This window comes from Calliopsis andreniformis, unplaced genomic scaffold (genome assembly GCF_051401765.1).
Source record: "Calliopsis andreniformis isolate RMS-2024a unplaced genomic scaffold, iyCalAndr_principal scaffold0035, whole genome shotgun sequence".
Taxonomy (NCBI): Eukaryota; Metazoa; Arthropoda; class Insecta; order Hymenoptera; family Andrenidae; genus Calliopsis; species Calliopsis andreniformis.
In genome coordinates this window covers 2,503,635-2,509,972 of record NW_027480444.1, presented here as the reverse complement: position 1 = coordinate 2,509,972, position 6,338 = coordinate 2,503,635, and positions in this window count along the sequence as shown.

The window sequence follows — 6,338 nt, the reverse complement described above, 5'->3', positions numbered from 1 at the left end:
AGGATTGAGGATTGAGGATTGAGTATTGAGTATTGAGGGTTGAGGATTGAGGATTGAAGATTGACTATTGAGGATTGAAGATTGAGGATTGGGTATTGAGGATTGAAGAATGAGGATTGAGGATTGAGGGTTGAGGATTGAGGATTGAGGATTGAAGACTGAGTATTGAGGAGTGAAGATTGAGGATTGGGTATTGAGGATTGAAGAATGAGGATTGAGGATTGAGGATTGAGGATTGAGGATTGAGGATTGAAGATTGAGTATTGAGGATTGAAGATTGACGATTGAGGATTGAGGATTGAGGATTGAGGATTGAGGATCGATGATTGAGGATTGAAGATTGAGTATTGAGTATTGATGATTGAGGATTGAGGATTGAGGATTGAGGTTTGAGGATTGAAGATTGAGGATTGAGTATTGAGGATTGAGGATTGAGGATTGATGATTGAAGATTGAGGATTGGGTATTGAGGATTGAAGAATGAGGATTGAGTATTGAGTATTGAGGATTGAGTATTGACGATTGAGTATTGAGGATTGAAGATTGACGATTGAGGATTCAGGATTGAGGATTGAGGATTGAGGATTGAGGACTGAGGATTGCGTATTGAGGATAGAACATTGAGGATTGAGGATTGAGTATTGAGGATTGAGAATTGAGGATTGAAGATTGAATATTGATGATTGAATATTGAGGATCGAGGATTGAGTGTTGTGTATTGAGGACGAGGACTGAGGGTAGAGTATTGATGTTTGAGGTCTGAGGATTGAGGATTGAGGATTGAGAATTGAGGATTGAGGATTGAGGATTGAAGATTGAGGATTGGGTGTTGAGGATTGATGAATGAGGATTGAGGATTGAGGATTGAGGATTTAGGATTGAAGGTTGAGGATTGCGTATTGAGAATAGAACATTGAGGATTGAGGATTGAGTATTGAGGATTGAGGATTGAGGATTGAAGATTGAATATTGATGTTTGAAGATTGAGGATCGAGGATTGAGCGTTGTGGATTGAGGACGAGGACTGAGGGTTGAGTATTGATGTTTGAGGTCTGAGGATGGAGCAATGAGGATTGAGAATTGAGGGTTGAGGATTGAGGATTAAAGATTGAGGACTGTGTGTTGAGGATTGAAGAATGAGGATTGAGGATTGAGGATTGAGGATTGAGGATTGAAGATTGAGTATTGAGGATTGAAGGTTGAGGATTGAGGATTGAGGATTGAGGATTGAGGATTGAGGATTGCGGATAGAAGATTGAGGATTGGGTATTGCGGATTGAACATTGAGGAATGAGGATTGAGGATTGAGGATTGAGGGTTGAGGATTGAGAATTGAGGATTGAGGATTGAGGATTGAAGATTGAGGATTGGGTATTGAGGATTGAAGAATGAGGATTGAGGATTGAGGATTGAGGATGGAGGATTGAGGATTGAATACTGAGTATTGAGGATTGAAGATTGAGGATTGAGGAGTGAGTATTGAAGATTGAGGATTTGGGACTGAGGATTGAAGATTGAGGATTGAGGATTGAGGATTGAGGATTGAGGATTGAGGATTGAGGATTGAGGATTGAAGATTGAGGATTGGGTATTGAGGATTGAAGAATGAGGATTGAGGATAGAGGATTGAGGATTGAGTATTGAAGATTGAGTATTCAGGATTGAAGACTGACGATTGAGGATTGAGGATTGAGGATTGAGGATTGAGGATTGATGATTGAGGATTGAAGACTGAGTATTGAGGATTGAAGATTGAGGACTGAGGATTGAGGATTGAGGTTTGAGGATTGAAGATTGAGGATTGAGGATTGAGGATTGAGGATTGAGGATTGAAGATTGAGGATTGGGTATTGAGGATTGAAGAATGAGGATTGAGGATTGAGGACTGAGGATTGAGGATTGAAGACTGAGTGTTGAGTGTTGAGTGATGACAATTGATGTTTGTGGATAGAGATTTGAAGATTGCAGATTGAGTATTGAGTATTGAAAACTGTGAAATGATGATATTCTCTTGAGGATTGAGGATTGACAACTGATTGTTGAGGACTGGGGGCTGAAGGTTGAGGATTCAGGATTGAGGATTCAGGATTGTGGTTTGAGGACCGAGGATTGAGGATTGAGGATTGAGGATTGAGAATTGAAGATTGAGGATTGAGTATTGGGTGTTGTGGATTGAGGACGAGGACTGACGGTTGAGGATTGAAGATTGAGTACTGAGGATTGAAGATTAAGATTGAGGATTGAGGATTGAGGATTGAGGATTGATGATTGAGTATTGAGGATTGAAGATTGAGGATTCAGGAGTGAGGACTGAGGATTGAGGATTGCAGATTGCGTATTGAGGATTGAAGATTGAGGATTGAGGATTGAGGATTGAGGATTGAGTATTGAGGATTGAAGATTGACGATTGAGGTCTGAGGATTGAGGATTGAGGATTGAGGATTGAGGATTGAGGATTGCAGATTGCGTATTGAGGATTGAAGATTGAGGATTGAGGATTGAGGATTGAGGATTGAGTATTGAGGATTGAAGATTGACGATTGAGGTCTGAGGATTGAGGATTGAGGATTGAGGATTGAGGATTGAGGATTGAAGATTGAGTATTGAGTATTGAAGATTGAGGATAGAGGAATGAGGATTGAGGATTGAGGATTGAAGATTGCGTACTGAGGATTGAAGGATAAGATTGAGGATTGAGGATTGAGGATTGAGGATTGAGGATTGAGGATTGAAGATTGAGGATTGGGTATTGAGGATCGAAGAATGAGGATTGAGGATTGAGGATTGAGGATTGAATGTTGAGTATTGAGGATTGAAGATTGACTATTGAGGATTGCGAATTGAGGATTGAGTATTGAGAATTGAAGATTGAGGATTGAGGATTGAGGATTGAGGATTGATGATTGAGGATTGAGGATTGAGGATTGAGGATTGAGAATTGAGGATTGAGGATTGAGGGTTGTGGATTGAGGACGAGGTCTGAGGGTTGAATATTTATGTTTGAGGTCTGAGGATTGAGGATTGAGGATTGAGAATTGAGGATTGAGGATTGAGGATTGAAGATTGAGGATTGGGTATTGAGGATTGAGGATTGAGGATTGAAGATTGAGGATAGGGTATTGAGGATTGAAGGATGATGATTGAGGATTGAGGATTGAGGATTGAGGATTGAATATTGAGTATTGAGGATTGAAGATCGACTATTGAGGATTGCGAATTGAGGATTGAGGGTTGGGTATTGAGGATTGAAGATTGAGTATTGAGGATTGAAGGTTGAGGATTGATGATTGAGGATTGAGGATTGAGGGTTGTGGATTGAGGACGAGGACTGAGGGTTGAATATTTATGTTTGAGGTCTGAGGATTGAGGATTGAGGATTGAGGATCGAGTATTGAGGATTGAAGATTGAGTACTGAGGATTGAAGATTAAGATTGAGGATTGAGGATTGAGGATTGAGGATTGAGGATTGAGGATTGATGATGAGTATTGAGGATTGAAGATTGAGGATTGAGGATTGAGGATTGAGGTTTGAGGATTGAAGATTGAGTACTGAGGATTGAAGGTTAAGATTGAGGATTGAGGATTGAGGACTGAGGTTTGAGGGTTGTGGATTGAAGACGAGGACTGAGGGTTGAATATTTATGTTTGAGGTCTGAGGATTGAGGATTGAGGATTGAGAATTGAGGATTGAGGATTGAGGATTGAAGATTGAGGATTTGGTATTGAGGATTGAGGATTGAGGAATGAAGATTGAGGATAGGGTATTGAGGATTGAAGGATGATGATTGAGGATTGAGGATTGAGGATTGAGGATTGAATATTGAGTATTGAGGATTGAAGGTCGACTATTGAGGATTGCGAATTGAGGATTCAGGGTTGAGGATTGATAATTGAAGATTGAGTATTGAGGATTGAAGGTTGAGGATTGTGGATTGATGATTGAGGATTGAGGCTTGAATATTGAGGATTGGGGACTGAGCGTTGAGGGTTGAGTGATGAGAATTGATGTTTGTGGATAGAGATTTGAAGATTGCAGGTTGAGTATTGAGTATTGAAAATTGTGAAATCATGATATTATCTTGAGGATTGAGGATTGACAACTGATTGTTGAGGACTGAGGGCTGAAGGTTGAGGATTCAGGATTGAGGATTCAGGATTGTGGTTTGACGACCGAGGATTGAGGATTGAGGATTGAAGATTGAGTATTGAGGGTTGATGATTGAGGATTGAGGATTGAGGATTGGGGATTGAGGATTGCGGATTGAAGATTCAGTATTGAGGATTGAAGATTCAGAATTGAGGATGAGGGTTGAACATTGAGTACTGAGTGTTGAGGGTTGAGTGATGAGAATTTATGTTTCTGGATAGAGATTTGAAGATTGCTGATTGAGTATTGAGTATTGAAAACTGTGAATTGAGGATATTCTATTGAGGATTGAGGATTGACAACTGAATGTTGAGGACTGAGGGCTGAAGATTGAGGATTCAGGATTGAGGATTCTGAATTGAGGTTTGAGGACTGAGGAGTGAGGATTGAAGATTGAGTATTGAGGATTGAAGATTGAGGATTGAGGATTGAGCATTGAGGATTGAGGATTGGGGACTGAGTGTTGAGGGTTGAGTGATGAGAATTGATGTTTGTGGATAGAGATTTGAATATTGCAGGTTGAGTATTGAGTATTGAAATTTGTGAAATCATGATATTCTATTGAGGATTGAGGATGGACCACTGATTGTTGAGGTCTGAGGGCTGAAGATTGAGGATTCAGGATTGAGGATTCAGGATTGAGGTTTGAGGACTCAGGATTGAGGATTGGGGATTGAGGATTGAGGATTGAGGATTGAGGATTGAGGATTGAAGACTGAGGATTCGGTATTGAGGATTGAACGTTGAGGATTGAGGATTGCGGTTTGAGTGGTGAAGATTGAGGATTGAGGATTCAGGATTGAGGATTCAGGATTGAGGATTGAAGATTGAATATTGATGATTAAAGATTGAGGGTTGAGGATTGAGCGTTGTGGATTGAGGACGAGGACTGAGTGTTGAAAATTGATGTCTGAGGTCTGAGGATTGAGGATTGAGAATTGAGAATTGAGGAATGAGGATTGAAGATTGAGGATTGGGTATTGAGGATTGACGAATGAGGATTGAGGATTGCGGATTGAGGATTGAAGATTGAGTATTGAGGGTTGAATATTGATGTCTGAGGTCTGAGGATTGAGGATTGAGAATTGAGAATTGAGGAATGAGGATTGAAGATTGAGGATTGGGTATTGAGGATTGACGAATGAGGATTGAGGAATGCGGATTGAGGATTGAAGATTGAGTATTGAGGGTTGAAGATTGAGGATTGAGGATTGAGGATTGGGGATTGAGGATTGCGGATTGAAGATTCAGTATTGAGGATTGAAGATTCAGAATTGAGGATGAGGATTGAACATTGAGTACTTAGTGTTGAGGGTTGAGTGATGAGAATTTATGTTTCTGGATAGAGATTTGAAGATTGCAGATTGAGTATTGAGTATTGAAAACTGTGAATTGAGGATATTCTATTGGGGATTGAGGATTGACAACTGAATGTTGAGGACTGAGGGCTGAAGATTGAGGATTCAGGATTGAGGATTCAGAATAGTGGTTTGAGGACTGAGGAGCGAGGATTGAAGATTGAGTATTGAGGATTGAAGATTGAGGATTGAGGATTGAGGATTGAGGATTGAGGATGAGGGCTGCGGGTTGAGGATTGGGGTTTGAGGACTAAGGACGGAGGATTGAGGATTGAGAATTGAGGATTGAGGATTGAGGATTGAAGATTGAGGATTGGGTACTGAGGATCGAAGAATGAGGATTGAGGATTGAGGATTGAGGATTGAATATTGAGTATTGAGGATTGAAGATTGACTATTGAGGATTGCGAATTGAGGATTGAGTATTGAGAATTGAAGATTGAGGATTGAGGATTGAGGATTGAGGATTGATGATTGAGGATTGAGGATTGAGGATTGAGGATTGAGAATTGAGGATTGAGGATTGAGGGTTGTGGATTGAGGACGAGGTCTGAGGGTTGAATATTTATGTTTGAGGTCTGAGGATTGAGGATTGAGGATTGAGAATTGAGGATTGAGGATTGAGGATTGAAGATTGAGGATTGGGTATTGAGGATTGAGGATTGAGGATTGAAGATTGAGGATAGGGTATTGAGGATTGAAGGATGATGATTGAGGATTGAGGATTGAGGATTGAGGATTGAATATTGAGTATTGAGGATTGAAGATCGACTATTGAGGATTGCGAATTGAGGATTGAGGGTTGGGTATTGAGGATTGAAGATTGAGTAT